This window comes from Eurosta solidaginis, chromosome 3 (assembly GCF_040869045.1).
Source record: "Eurosta solidaginis isolate ZX-2024a chromosome 3, ASM4086904v1, whole genome shotgun sequence".
NCBI lineage: Eukaryota > Metazoa > Arthropoda > Insecta > Diptera > Tephritidae > Eurosta > Eurosta solidaginis.
In genome coordinates this window covers 80,644,032-80,660,049 of record NC_090321.1, presented here as the reverse complement: position 1 = coordinate 80,660,049, position 16,018 = coordinate 80,644,032, and the positions used below count along the sequence as shown (strand labels likewise).

The 16,018-nt window shown below is 37.1% G+C and overlaps 1 protein-coding gene across 1 annotated transcript in view; it reads right to left on the bottom strand.

Annotated features, from left to right (window-relative positions):
- The window catches only part of LOC137244068 (proton-coupled amino acid transporter-like protein CG1139), a 228,029-nt gene that overhangs the window by 25,337 nt on the left and 186,674 nt on the right, over positions 1-16,018 (bottom strand). The window lies entirely within an intron of this gene.

Sequence of the window (16,018 nt, the reverse complement as noted above, 5' to 3'; positions counted from 1 at the left end):
GTGGCCAGAGCAATTTAAAGCTTCTACAACCCAATCGTCAGCCTCACCCACCCGTGTCAAATGCTGTTGCGACCTCAAGTTCCTAATGGAAGTAAGGCGTTGGAGGCGAGATGGCCTAGAAGGTTCAATGTAGTCACATTAAATCGATCGCGAGATGGTCGGGCTTCAACGTCGATAGCACCCCCCAAAAACTTCGGGGAGTGTCTTCAACGCTACAACAACAAGTACATACTTGAATACATAGGTCGGAATACAAGACTCGGTACGGCTTTTTTGTAGTCGCTTACCTCGTTAAAGTACTTCCCTTGGTATCGAATAAGTGCACATAGTGTCGAGATATAGACTGTCAAATACGAGTATAATAACTTTCTTACTTTTGCTCTGACAATTTTTGTCGAATTTCAATTTAAAATTTACAATATTTGACAATGTTACGTTAACGTACATTATACGTTCTAGGGGGAACATTTTTTTAAATATATATAGTGATAACGTAAAAAAGCAAGAAAAATTAAAAATTTGTAAAAATCCGTTTTGTGATAAGAAACGACTATGTAGATTAGTATTATATATTTCATTACAGTCAATACAAAACAGAGTTCCCCTCCCCCCCCCCCCCCTCCCTTGGAACCCCGCATGCGTATAAACCATAAATCGTAGGAACATAAATCTTACGATGAACAGCCTTCATGATTCTGAGGCATGAATCAGGACATGTCCGAAATATAATGTACTAATTCCACCTAAGATACAAGGAGCTTCTTAAACTGGAAGATAGAAATAATTCTCCTAAAATTCCAATAAAAAATCCGACGGTCAGCGGAAGGTTTCAAAACCATGGCAAATTCCTACCGGAATGATTATGTTGACCTGGTAAGTGGCGTACAAAGGTGCTTAAGTTGTGAAGGAAGCACTTCTCCACATTCTGCAAGTGCGAACTCATCCTATTTGATATCGCGTTTAAGGTTATATCTAAGATAAGAGAATCGACACTCATCATCTTTTTGTCTGAATTTTTTTCGTTAATAAGACCAGCTCCATAGCGGTTGAGAAGGAGCTTTCCGAACCATTTAAAATGCAAAGTCCTCTCTTGATGAACAAAAACCACACTCTATAAGTCGTTTATAATACCTGTTTCCTTATGGTCCTCATCAGGATGCCAACGAGAAAGTATAACGATGAGCTGTATGAGTTTTACGCAGATATGAAGTTAGCACAGTGAACAAAAGCCCAAATGCGTCTCTGGTTTTGTCATGTTATGCGAATGGAAGAAGATGCTCTGGCTGAAAAAGTAGTTCAAGTGAAAGAGCTGTTAGGAAGCAAAGGAAGGGGGAAGGCCTCCACTGAGTAGGAAGAGGAAGGTCTGGGAATACGTGACTTCTGTTGGCACACCCAAGCGAACTTCTTCCGTTCGGTAGACAATCTTTACCTCGAGCAGGTACGTTACTACCGCCTGTTTTTCGTGTGTCTAGCCCAGTGGTGCACAACAACGGCAGAGCTTAAAATAAAAACCCAACTTTTTTGTAGTAGTGTGTGTTGAAATTCAAGCTTAAACTGATTGATTGCTGTCAGTGCGCTCAAATGAAATTATGAAATTCCTATGTAAAATGACCCCCAGACTCCGAAAATCAAGGTTATTTTTAATTCTATGGTAACGTCTTTGAGATATTTACGAAATTATCGTTTTTCAAAAAAAAAAAAAAAAAATTGGGTCCACTTAATCATATATATCTCAAGAACGAATTGGGCGATTCCAAAACGGTTTTTAAAAGGTTATAAAATTTTCCGTAAACTGTGCATACAACACTTTTTGCTAAGCCCTGCAGATTCAAAGATAACGAACAATCATTACGGATTTTTTCAATTTTTTTTTTTTTTTTTTTAAATATAAAAAAATGTGTACTTTGCCAGGAAGGATCTCGTAAACTTTTTATTTTTTTGCAGATTTTTTTTCACTCTAACCTCTGTTTTATTACAAAAATATAAGCTTTCATTGAACAAAATCGATGGACTAATACAAAAGTTATAAGAATTCAAGTAAATATATCCATTTAATACTTAAGTACCTTTCTGGTGCATACGTGTTAGTATTCGTATGTCAGTTAGTTAGCAGGTAGATTTTCGTCTCGTTTGTCTTTGTTAGTGCAGGCAGTGTTTTCTTTGTAGAACTAGGGAACCTTTTAGTCTAGATAGGCTTGAATTTTTTCTTTATCTAAGTATAAATAATAGTACATGCGCCTTGTTCCTTCATAATATCTGCAAGGCTGGCCGGATACTGTTCAGTTTACAATTGCAGTTTATAACCCGTCATTTACTTAAAAATATAATATGTGACCTGGAATCATGGAACGACCCTATTGTGCGAAAATACCGTTGTTCACTTTTTGAGTGATTCTTATAGGAAATTTAATGCTCTTTCCAATGGACAAACCGCAGTTTTCTATCTTTCTTAATTCTTTCACAAATCGCATTTAAAATAAAATCGGACCACAAATACGATTTTTTGAAATATTTATTTCTTATTATTGCATTGTCATCGGGTTCTAAACTAAATTACATGCTTCAAGCTCGTAGCTTATCGGGAAGTTAATTAAATTTTAATTACAAAATTCGTTCACAACGGCCAGCCGCTATTCAGAGTCAAGCTAAACAAAAACTTTAAACGCGTTTTTCTCGAAAACGTGTCATCGCACAATAGGGTCGTTTCATGATTCCAAGTCACATATGAATAAGAGGGCGCGAGAGTTTTAGTGAACATATGATCCAGATATGTTCTGTTTCACCTGCGGTCAATTTATCGTTGATAGGATGCGTGTGTATTCAAATCCTTTGAAAGTTACTTACTATAAGTATTTTGGAATTGAGCCTAAAAACAAAGAAAAGCCATGGACACCGAATACTGTGTGCACCACATGTTGAGTCGAACTGATTTTTTCGGAAACCGGAACAAAAAGGTGCGTTGTAAAAATTAGGAATTTGCTCCCTTTTAATGCATAGCTTACTAATTTCTGAAACTATCTATTTAGCCAACATATGAAATTTATTACACCAATGAAGTGGAGGGAACCAACTTGCCATTCAACGGACTGCTATATTTGTACTACAAAAGTACTTGGGGTTGGAGAGTCAAGAAAAGTAACTTATGCGAGAGTATCTACAGTGTCATTACCAGAACTAAATTCAACGGAAGCTACATTGCCAGAAACAAATTTAACGAAAGAAACTCTTTGTCACAAGCACAAATCAATGATTGGATTAGGGATATGGAATTGTCAAAGGAAAAGGCCGAACTATACGCCTCTCTTATGCAACAATTTAAATTTGTTTCATCCGATGTTAAGGTAACATATTATAGACCTCGTCACGAACAATATTCCAAGTACTATACGTGTTTAGTACTGCAAAGACATTGCTGGTCTATTCAAACAGTTTGGTGAACCATGTGATTCAAAAGAGAGGCGATTGTTCATAGACGGCAATAAATTAAGTTTAAGGGCCGTATTATTGCACATTAGCAACCAAGAGCCATCTATCCCGATCGCGCATGCAGTAAATACGAAGGAAACGTATGAGATAATGGAAAAATTGCTCAAATTAATCAAATACGAAGAACATGATTGGAAAATATGTGCCATCTTAAAGTCGTTGGAATGATATGTGGTCTACAAGGTGGATACAAAAAGTACTGTTGCTTTCTATGCAAATTGGATAGCTGAGCTCGTCAAGACCACTACATCACAAAGGATTGGCCAGAACGAATCGAGTGTTAAGTTGGGGTGGATAACATAAAATACTCCCCACTTATAAAGAAGGAAAAAATAATTCTACCTCCGCTACACATCAAGCTCGGCCTTATCAACAACTTTGTCAAGGCTTTGGACATCATTTGAAGACAATCTTTCCAGAGATTTCAGAAGCAAAAATAAAGGAAGGGATTTTTGTGGGTCCGCAAATAAGGAAAATGATGACCAATAACCATTTCAAAAACTATTGTCACCAGTGGAGGCAGCAGCGTGGGATCCTTTTGAAAAGGTCGTTACTTTTTTTTAGGCAAGCACAAAAGTCCTAACTACGAGATGATAGTGAACGACTTAATCAAAAGCTATGCGGAAATGGGTATATAAAAAACATATTTAAGACCGTTTTCTCAGTTAACCTTAAAACCCATCTGCCCGATAAGCAAAAAATTTGTATGAAAATTTTTAGATTTACATGAGAATGTATAGCCCTAAATCTGAATTCATTGTCCAGTTCCGAAAAAACAAGAACGAGAAAAATGTAAACAAAAAATTTGTTCTGAATTGAAAGACAAATCCAGCCTAAGAAAATTATATATTAATGTGTCACTTATGTATTTATCTAATTAACTTTTTTATTTTCTTTCAGGAGTAAATATGTCTTTAAAAATTCATTTTCTACACTCCCATTTAAATTTTTTCCCGCAAAATCTTGGCGACGAAAATGACGAGCATGGCGAAAGGTTTCACCAGCAAATGAAAATGATTGAAAGTCGGTATCAAGGATTCTGGGATGTCGCTATGATGGGTGACTACTGTTGGTTTCTCATAAGAGAAACCGATCCTAATCTAAATAAGCGTTAAAATAAGACACATAACTTTTTCAATTATAAAATAAGATCACAGAGTTAAGACAGAATCATATGTACATATGCTATTATTTGTAGTATACTTAAGTTTTACTATATGGATATATTTATTTGAAGGCTTATAACTTTTGTATTAGTTCATCGATTTTGTTGAATGAAAGCTTATTTTTTTTATAATAAAACAGAGTTTAGAGAGAAAAAAAATCTGCAAAAAAATAAAACGTGTTCCAGATCCTTCCTCGCAAAGTACACATTTTTTTATATTAAAAAAAAAATTAAAAAAATCTGTAATGATTGTTCGTTATCTTTGAATATGTTTATAGATAATTTTATTGCATTTTAAAGGCTTCAAACCGTTTTTGAATTTCTCAGTTCGTTCTTGGGATATATATGTGTTTTTTTTTTTTTTTTTGAAAAACCTTTAGAATTAAAAATAATCTTGATTTTCGGAATCGGGGGGTGATTTTGGTGCATTTTGGCTGTAAACCAGTGTATTCCTCCTCGTATCCAAGACATTTGCTAAGTCCACTGTTACCTTACACACGGGGCAAGACCACCGACATCGCCTAAAGTTTCTGATATTTCTAGATTCACCACAACCAACGGTAATGCAGTCATCAGTAGTCACCGACCACTGGTCATTTTGTCAGCAGTCAATTACTCGATTATCTGCTATTCCATTACGGTGAGGTGTTAATTAAGGTATTGCGGAATCCCCTCAATCCACATAACAGGAGCTTATGCAAACAGCGCCAGCTAACGAGTAAAATGCTTTCTATTTTGCCAAAGACTGAAACCCGCCAAAATCCAAATTTTTAAAAACCCGGAAAAACATAGAGCAGAGTTCTACAATAGGAACTGCACTCAAATTCACAGATGTTAATGTTCGATGAGGCGAATCAAACATTCCGGCGCAAGTTCGCTGGTTCACGAGTTTGGGTATAAAAAACGTACAACCTGTAGAATATGCTTCAGAAATTTTTTGAGAGTAAAATGGAAAAACTTTCAAGGTTTCTATGGCTTTTGGACAGAGAGAATACCAAAATTTTTCCCAGATTTTAGCCCGTTATTAAAAATAGTCAAAATTTACTAAATTCCGCACTGCTTTTATTTTGCCCTACACTGTGCGCATGCGGTTTTATGTGCTTCCTCAAATACTCGTGCACAAAGCAGTTCAAACGTATCCATATCATTTCTTCAATGGAATTGATTCGTTTTGGGCACAACTGATGAATTTTAAAAGTTTCGCTGTATTCACGTACGCAGCTACATTTGCTTGTTATAAATAACGGTATGTTATTTTGGTGAGTATATAACATTCATCATTCATACTATTCGAATACGTGAAAGTATGCGGCAAATATATATGTACAAACATGGGTCGCAATGATTATGTCCCTAAAATAGTTGGCCTCACTGAATTGTTGGAGCATGCGTTTCGGTTCGTTGATTGGACCAATATATGTATGTATTCAACTTGACATTACAAGCTGCAGAAGTAGAGTATATGTATGTATGTAAAGATTACCCAGAAGGTTTGAAGCTTGTAAAATACATGAAAACAAACACCGCTTCACGCTTTGCAGACTTAGGCTAGCTTTAAGCTATGCCAGGCGGGACGCAATTTTTATTTTCATATATTTTACAAGCCTCAAATGTGTCTGGTATATTTTGCAATTTTCCATAAGAAACAATTTTCATAGGTTTCTATCTTCATATTATAGCAACGCTTCTCGCTTTCACTGTGTCGTCAGCCTTATCAGCTTATAGCAAGAACTTCACCCAGCCTTATAATCTTTTAGAATCATACATATCGCACAAAATACAAATAGAGGGCATCTTCAAATTTTGTAAGCTTTTCTTTAATATTCCAATTCAAAGAGACATAACTCTAACTGGCTCACTTACTTCTTTGGTATCACTGCTGTGGTCGTTGCTGTTTTAACAAAAAAATCATACACTGAAAGCGTAGGGGGTGCTAAGGATATGGACAGTAATTTTTCTAATATGAGTACAGTACAGCAACTTTAAGCACAGGCCCAGCACCCTCGGTAATCATTTTGTTTAGCACTGGAACAATCCGGTCTGTGAACTGACGAATATAAAAAGGTGTTATACGGTATTCATATTCGAAAAAGGACAGCCCATATCCGCAACATCTGCTAAGCCTTCTGGGCGTGTTTTCTCGGTGTTAAGGGGAGTTATAAAGTCGACAGTTTAGATTTTTGTATTCCGTATTTAAAAGGCCGGCGATAAAAAGTGTATTTATTTATTAACATATCCCTAACATATCCCACACTTTCCGACCGGTTCGGAACTATTGAAAAAGGCTATAATACTCGTACTAGTAGCAATATGTAGAATTTCGGTTCGAATCGGAGCCAACGAAATATTACCAAGAAAATAACTAAATCTAAACTGTACATTTTTACACTAGTTCGGAGCTATCGAAGAAGTGTCAATAAAGCAACTAGTTCCAAAATGGAATTGGTTATATAGTCCGAAACTAGAGAAAAGGTCATGCGGCGGGGACATTTTCCACCGCCTAGGACATCCCCATGTTAAGTTCGCCAGTTGAAATCATGTAAAAGGCATAGGTTTGTGAGCTAATGATGGTTCAGAATGCATAAGAATCGCACCAGTTTTGCACTAGATATTTTCCCTACCGGGTAGGTTCAATGCTTTTAATATTTTCTGCCATCGAACTTATTTAATTACTGAGTTTTTTTGTTGCTGTAAATGTATTGAATGCAATTATCACTTAACATTGTATTAAGTCAAATGTAACAACAACAACTGAAGTTTTAATAAGTTTTTTCTTGTATGGCTCTTACTTTGAAGGTTTTACAGGTATTTATTTGCAAAAACACATACATATATACTAGGGCGGGTCGATTTAAAAATCGCTCATTGCTCTGTGAAAATCGTATTCTAGGGATCAAAATAAGAAACTTTGCCGAAGGAACTATACCTCTAAAACGAATTCTGATGTCCCCCCCCCCCCCCCCTTTGGGTCGAACTTTTGGGTAGGGGCAATTTCAATTCTACCTGCTGTGTCTTGTGGTGGCTTAAAAAAAACAACACAAGCAATTTTACGATTTGCAATTGTGTCACAGTGATGCCTTGGTTTAAAAAGGGGGCTGTAGAAACGATAATTTCTAATACTTTTTTTTAATTTCTTTTCTATTACTAAGTTAAATTCATTTTTTTCATTTACATATGTATGTTCTGACTAAATAAATTTCTAAAGAGAAAAATAAACTCCAAAAAGAAAAAACATAGGCATTTCAAAGTGGGATTTTTCAAAATTTGCAAGTTCGACCCAAAGGGCGGGACATCAGAATTCGTTTTAGAGGTATGGTTCCTTCGGCAAAGTTTCTTATTTTGATCCCTAGAATATGATTTTCACAGAGCAAAGGGCGATTTTTTTGCCTCCCCACAAATCGACCCGGCCTAATATATACAGATATGGCAGTATTACTGGTAGGTTTTGTATGGTAATATTTTTCCTTCAAACTACTTAATCAAACTTTGAAATGTTATGTTTTTACAAAAACTTTTAATGAGATTGTCATGTCGACGTTTTATCACATTATATTGTAAGACATTTCGTCAAATTTTTAAAGTGAATTATAATATAATTTTTAAAATATTGTATGTATGTGTGTATGTATATAGACAGTTTGAGTTAAAATAAAATAAAATAAAGTAAATTAACGATGACGTAGCTATAGCTACTTAGAGAATCGTTACGTAAGAACGATATTGTTCATCAGGCCTATCTCAACCTTGGATAAATCCTCCGGAGATCCAAGTGAGCCGCCACCGAAATACTTTCGCCAATTCTGGCAAAAGCTGGGATATCAAGCATAAAGTGATTTGATGATTACAGCCTCCATACAGTTACAGCATGATGTACTTTCCAGTATGTTGAGAGGCACCGCATGGATTCCCATTGGACAGTGCGCCGCCAAAACCCCAATGAACTTTAGTGAACTCAATTATTTCGGCAAACCTCCTCCCATTAACTTCTGGCCAGAAAGATCTTGCTGTCCTGGAAGAAGTGGTATCCTCCCAACGTTTGCTGCGCTGACTCGAGGCCCATCTAGGCAGGAGTAGCTCACAAGTGGCCAACGGAATGCCGAAATCCCAACAGCCATTTGCATCCGGTTCAGTTGTACCGATGCGGGCTAAGAGATCCGCTTGACAGTTCCCCAGGATATCACTACAGCCCAGAACCCAGATAATCTTACACATAAGATAGTTTGATGCAATCGCAAGGCACTCCTGAACTCAATCTCTTGTTAGCCGCTTGGCTATCAGAGTAAATGTTAAATTCCCTAAACGTAGTTGCACTGGATAGCATTTCAGTCTACATTATTCAGCCCACCTAGCCACAGTGTCCAGGCAGCCAGCAAAACATCACGCAGGGTGCCCAGGAATTTTCCCCTGACTAGGATAGAAAGATCATCTGCATAGGCAGCCACCTGACAGCTATTGGCTTACAGCTCCACAAGAAGCTCAATTAATTCTATCAGAGCCACTCAACTCCTAAGCCAACCAAAGCTCATTTGATTGCTCCAGGTATAGAGCAAACTCTTTGTGTTCTAGGGACCCCTCTATTTGCTTTACTATCGAACGGAAAGCCATTTCCGTCGATATGCCTTTACAATAGGCATGATGTGAAGTCAACAGTAGCCCCCGAGGAATCTTTTTTCGTAGGTACAGACCAATCAACCGTTCCAACGTTTTAAGAAGAAACGGTGAGAACTGATTAGCCTAAAATCCTTAGGTGATAAATGAAAGCTTCTCCCGATCTTCGGAATTAGGATAGCCTTGATTGTATTCAATGACTGCGGAAATTCAATACTAACTTCGTCGGATCCAATTGCATACCGATCGAAAATGCTACAAAAAAAATTTGGCAGAAATCTGATGTACAGAGAGTTCTTATGTTATGGAGGCAGCCCTTCTTTGCCCTCGCGCAAGTTGTGAAATCATTAAATTCATCACAATTGTATATAACTTACTTCGAATTAATTCGACTACGCCCTAACTATGCATACATAAATAAGTGTTTAAAAATTAATTAGCTATACACAGCAATAAATACCTGCACAATGGGCCTACATTCCCATAAACATTATCCCAAGGACAGAAGTTAGTGAATCCATAGGCGCGCACAATAAGTTGCAGCTAATGTTTAGGAACAGTTCACTTTTTTTATATCGAAGCGTTGATGGTTTTCGTGTTATAATTTCTAAAAGAACTATGGTTACTGACGTCTTGAAGGGAACGAAATAATTTAATTTAATTGAATAGAAGAAAGTGTAAAGTGCAAGACACAAGAAAATTAGTTAATTTTTCCTTTTATTTGCTTCAGCCATTGAGCAGTGCTAATTAGTTGGTTGCTCTATTACAAAACCAACAAGTAAGGAAGGTTAAGTTCGGGTGTAACCGAACACTACATACTCAGTTGAGAGCTATGGTGACAACATAAGGGAAAATAACCAAGGGGAAATGAACCAAGGGTAACCCTGGAATGTGTTTGTATGACATGTGTATCAAATGGATGGTATTAAAGAGTATTTTAGAAGGGAGTGGGCCATAGTTCTATAGGTGGACGCCATTTAGGGATATCGCCATAAAGGTGGACCAGGGGTGACCCCAGAATTTGTTTGTACGATATGGGTATCAAACGAAAGGTGTTAATAAGTATTTTAAAAGGGAGTGAGCCTTAGTTCAATAGATGGGGACCTTTTCGAGATATCGCCATAAAGGTGGACCAGGGGTGACTCTAGCCTTTGTTTGTACGATATGGGTATCAAATTAAAGGTATTAATGAGGGTTCTAAAAGGAAGTGGCCCTTAGTTGTATATGTGAAGGGGTTTTCGAGATATCGTCCAAAATGTGGACCAGGGTGGCCCAGAACATCATCTGTTGGATACCGCTAATTTATTTATATACGTAATACCATGAACAGTATTCCTGCCAAGATTTCAAGGGTTTTTTATTTCGCCCAGCAGAACTTTTTCATTTTCTTCTACTTAATATGGTAGGTGTCACACCCATTTTACAAAGTTTTTTTTTTAAAGTTATATTTTTCGTCAACTAACCAATCCAATTACCATGTTTCGTCCCTTTTTTCGTATTTGGTATAGAATTATGGCTTTTTTTTCATTTTTCGTAATTTTCGATATCGAAATTGGGCGTTGTCATAGTCGGATTTCGGCCATTTTTTATACCAATACAAAGTGAGTTCAGATAAGTACGTGAACTGAGTTTAGTAAAGATATATCGATTTTTGCTCAAGTTATCGTGTTAACGGCCGAGCGGAAAGACAGACGATCGACTGTGTATAAAAACTGGGCGTTGCTTCAACCGATTTCGCCCTTTTTCACAGAAATAAGTTATCGTCATAGAATCTAGAAGCATAGAAGGGCGGAGCCGCGCCCATTTTGAAATTTTATTTTATTTTTGTATTTTGTTGCACCATGTCATTATTGGAGTTGAATGTTGACATAATCCACTTATGTATATACTGTAAAGATATTCAATTTTTTGTTAAAATTTGACCTAAAATTTTTTTTTTCAAAAGTGGGCGTGGTCGTTCTCCGATTTTGCTAATTTTTATTAAGCACACATATAGTAATAGGAGTAACGTTTCTGCCAAATTTCATCATGATATCTTCAACGACTGCCAAATTACAGCTTGCAAAACTTTTAAATTCCTTCTTTTAAAAGTGGGCGGTGCCACGCCCATTGTCCAAAATTTTACTAATTTTCTATTCTGCGTCATAAGTTCAACTCACCTACCAACTTTCATCGCTTTATCCGTCTTTGGTAATGAATTATCGCACTTTTTCGGTTTTTCGAAATTTTCGATATCGAAAAAGTGGGCGTGGTTATAATCCGATATCGTTCATTTTAAATACTGATCTGAGATGAGTTCTCAGGAACTTACATACCAAATTTCATCATGATACCTCAAAATTTACTCAAGTTATCCTGTTAACGGACGGACGGACATGGCTCAATCAAATTTTTTTTCGATCCTGATGATTTTGATATATGGAAGTCTATATCTATCTCGATTCCTTTATACCTGTACAACCAACCGTTATCCAATCAAAGTTAATATACTCTGTGAGCTCTGCTCAACTGAGTATAAAAATATAACTATGATCTTTGAATATAACGAGAAAAAAGTAGCCTACTAACCAAGGAAAAGAATATGTCCTTCATGCTCTTAGCGATAGGTGAATTTGTAGGACAAGATTACAAGGAGTAAGGCGTCAATGCCTTGAATCATTCATTATGTAAATTATACACAAACTATTTGGCTGAAAGAACCTAAAAATTGTCTCGAGAGGTGGCCTTAGATCAGTGGTCGCCGCGCCATAACTCAATTGAGCCAGACTTGCTTCACACATATTCTTACTCTATATCGTTCAATCGTTAGCGAGACAGCAATGAATAAATATTGCACACGGCTGTCGCACAATGTTAAGATTCCCTGTGAGAAATATTATGATGGGGAAACGCAACCGTTAAGGCGGAACTTTTGTAATTAACGCATGGTCTAAACATGTTTAGTGTGGATTTTTATCTTTCTAGAAAAATTTAGGAAAGTCTTAAAAAAGACGAATACGAACATTTTTACATTAAATACGCCATTTTTTTTAAAATCCAGAGAAAGGATTAATGGTGGTGCCAGAACTAATGGAAGACGAGGTCATTAAACTGGTGCATAGGTAGGGACATTTCTCAGCAAATAAAACCCAAGATCTACTAGAAAAGACGTTTTTCATACTTCTAATGAATACCAAGTTGGGACAAGTAGTGCGCAGTTGCATCGAATGCATAGTGAACGAAGCTAAGTTCGGAAAGATAGAGGGTTTTCTGAACACAATAAATAAAGAAGACAGGCCTTTAGGAACGTATCACGTAGACCACTTAGGACCACTCGAGACGACCAGCAAGTCGTATAATTACATATTTGTAGTGATAGATGCATTTGGTAAGTTTGTGTGGCGATACCCTACAAAGAATAGAGGAGCAGAAGCAGTAGTGGACAAAATAAAGAAACAGGCAGCAATATTTGGTAACCCTAAACGAATAATCACTGACAGGGAGCTGCATTTACATCGCATCTATTCAAAGATTATTGTCAAGGTGAAAATATCCAGCATTTACTTATAACGACAGGAGTGCCGCGGGGAAATGGGCAAGTGGAGAGGATGCACAGGGTAGTTGTTCCGATGTTATCGAAGTTTTGTGCAGAATCAACCAGCAGTTGGTACAAACACCTAGAACGCGTACAATAAATAAACAATTCCCCTCCACGAAGGACAAAACAATATCCTTTTAAAATTCTGGCGGGACTTGATATGCGTATGGCCAATATGCCAGAGCTTGAAGGACTTTTAGAGGACGCAGCTTTGGATGAGTTAAACGAAGATAGGGAAGTAGCTCGTAGTCAAGCAAAAGAAAATATTTCGAAAACACAACAAGAAAATCGTAGGTCCTATAATCTTACTTACTTACTTAATTGGCGCTTAACCGTCTAAACGGTTATGGCCGTCCAACAAGGCGAGCCAGTCGCTCCTTCGCTCCGCCAACCGGCGCCAATTGGTCACACCAAGAGAGTTTAAATCGTTTTCCACCTGGTCCTTGCAACGGAGTGGGGGCCGCCCTCTACCTCTGCTTCCATAGGCGGGTTCCGATGGAAACACTTTCTCGGCCGGAGCATCATCTTTCATTCGCATAACACGGCCTAGCCAACGCAGCTGCTGCGTTTTAAGGTCATATAATCCACGTCGGAAAAAAGATACATGTTATGAACTTAACGACTTAGTAGCAATTAAAAGAACGCAGTTCGGTAGCGGGTTAATACTAAAACCGAAGTTCTTAGGGCCCTATAAGGTAGTGAAGAAATTAAACTATGGCCGATATGAATTCGAGAAGTTAGGAGATCATGAAGGACCAGAAAAGACGTCAACAGTCACAGAATTTATGAAAAAATGGACCAAATCATTCGGGCCGAATGAAATCAGGATGGCCGAATGTAGTGCTGATGTAGGATGACTGACAGACCATTAACGAGAACAGTGCACTAACCCTAAAATATAAGTTGAACGAGAACTTGACGAAACAATACAAACTATAGCTACCGAGCAAATTGAATAAAAGACGAACGAAGTCGTAAAGTTGCACTTGAACGTGTTTGTGTGAAAATCATTTATTTTAAACCACCATTAACTATTAACTATAACTATTTAATTTTAATAAACTTCGTTATTAATAAAACTAATAAACGAATGTTGTGTGCTCATTAAGTGGAGATCCAGGTAAGAATTCCTACATATATATGAGTTTTTTTTTTTTTTTTATTTGAACAAAAAGGATTTATTTCTGCTCTGCAATAAAAATACTATAGTATGTTAAAAGTTACTTAGCAAAAAAAAATTTACATGAATGAATTTTTATGTTTTTGTTTTTTTAAGTCTGATACATATTTTTTAAACGTTCTCCACTTCTCTCACTATTTTTACGCTATTTGCTGTGTCAAACCGCTTTGACAAGCCAAGATTTATGTGCTTTTACATGTAAAAATATCTTCGATGCGACTACAACTTGATGAATTAAGGGACTTGGGAATGTTCCAAACTATTTCCGAATAAAAAATCTAATTTCTTAATTTCTGCATGAGCAATCAGCTCTCGCTCTCACTAATACACTCAAAGCTCGAACACATAAGAATAACCTATTTGACGATCCCCATACAAACACATGCAATCAAATCATCTGTCAGCGCACGATGCTGCAGTTTGTATGAGGATCGTCAAATAGGTTATTCTTATGTGTTCGGGCTTTTCTATTTAAGTTTTAAGGTGCGTGCACACTAAGCGGCGCGACATGTAGCGGCAGCGGCGCTTCACTTTTTTGCCTATTTGATCAACATTGCCGGTCATGGCCACGCCGCGTAGTGCTGCTGCCGCTAGGTGTGAATTGTTCCATAAGAATACATGCAAATAATATTTTGAGGCGCAGTGTAGTGCAGCTCAGTGTGGCCTTAGCTTTAGCCGACCACTAACTTAGATCTTATCTCAACGTACGTATACCCAATTAGCGGAATTGGCTGGAAATATTTACATATAAATTTAATCCCTACAGTTCCGGTTTGTTGCTATCCAAGCCAAGTCTCTGTATATATGTTCAATCCTTATCTTCACTTCCTTTCAATTATTATTATTATTCGAACCTGTGTTCTTCAAATGGTTAAATATTTTTATTTTTTGTTATTATTTTCTCGCAATAGTGAAGCAAAGTCGGTTAAAAGTAGCAAAGACCTTGACTACCATCCTATAAACGACTTCTTAACTATTTATTTGTGGAACTGGCCGAGCTATTCCAACCCGCACCTAATCTTTCTGGGATCGGTAATCTCCGCCACAAACTTTTGCGGGCACTATTAAAGACCATTATGGGCGCCCTCTACTTTCAAGCAAGACGCGAAGCAAACATGATCACTTCGCTCCAGTTGCTAGCTGCTGAGAGAATCGACATCGACTATTTTGAAAAATGGAAAAAATGTGACCAAATACTGGCAGAGTGATAAAACTTGGAGAGTGGATTATTTTTAGCAGTTATTATCACCTTAAAATTTCTCAGAATTATTGTTCTTGGTGTCATATTTACATCTCAGGAAAATTCATTAATGTCAACGCCCACTTTTAAAAAAAATGTTGGTTAAACATTTAGTTATCACATAATTGGCAATATATTTATAACACGTCACTAAATTACCATTTTAGATATACCAGTAAAAAGTACGAACATTTAAAAAAAAAATATTTCAGCGGTCCTGGTCCGCTCCTTTTAATTAAGCTCTTCACATGACTTTAGATATCAGACTCGTACAAAAAGCGACTAAATTTTACGACATTCGGTAGGAACATTGCTTCTATGATAATAACGATTTTATAGCTGCTTATGGTCGATAGCTACTCATGACCTCAATTCCCTTGTCCGGAAGTCACAAGGTTGCCAATTTATTTGTATGCTTCGGATCGTTATCTTGCTGCAGTACCTATTTTAGTGGCATTACCTCTTCCGCGAATGGGAGCATAACGTCCTGCATGATTTTAACATACTCATTTTGGTCCATAATGGTTTTTATCCAAAATCCTGGCCCTCCACCAGGATATGAAAAACATCTCCATACCATAATATTGGATCTTCCATTCTTCAACGTCTTTGCAGTGTATCTCGGATAATTTTCCATATTTATTGTGCGTATAACAAGCTGCCGAGAGCCTTTACAACCATAAAAAACAACCTTTGACTCATCTATTCACTAAATGTTCCTCCACTTCAAAATAGGCCAAACCTTAGCAAACTCTAATCAAC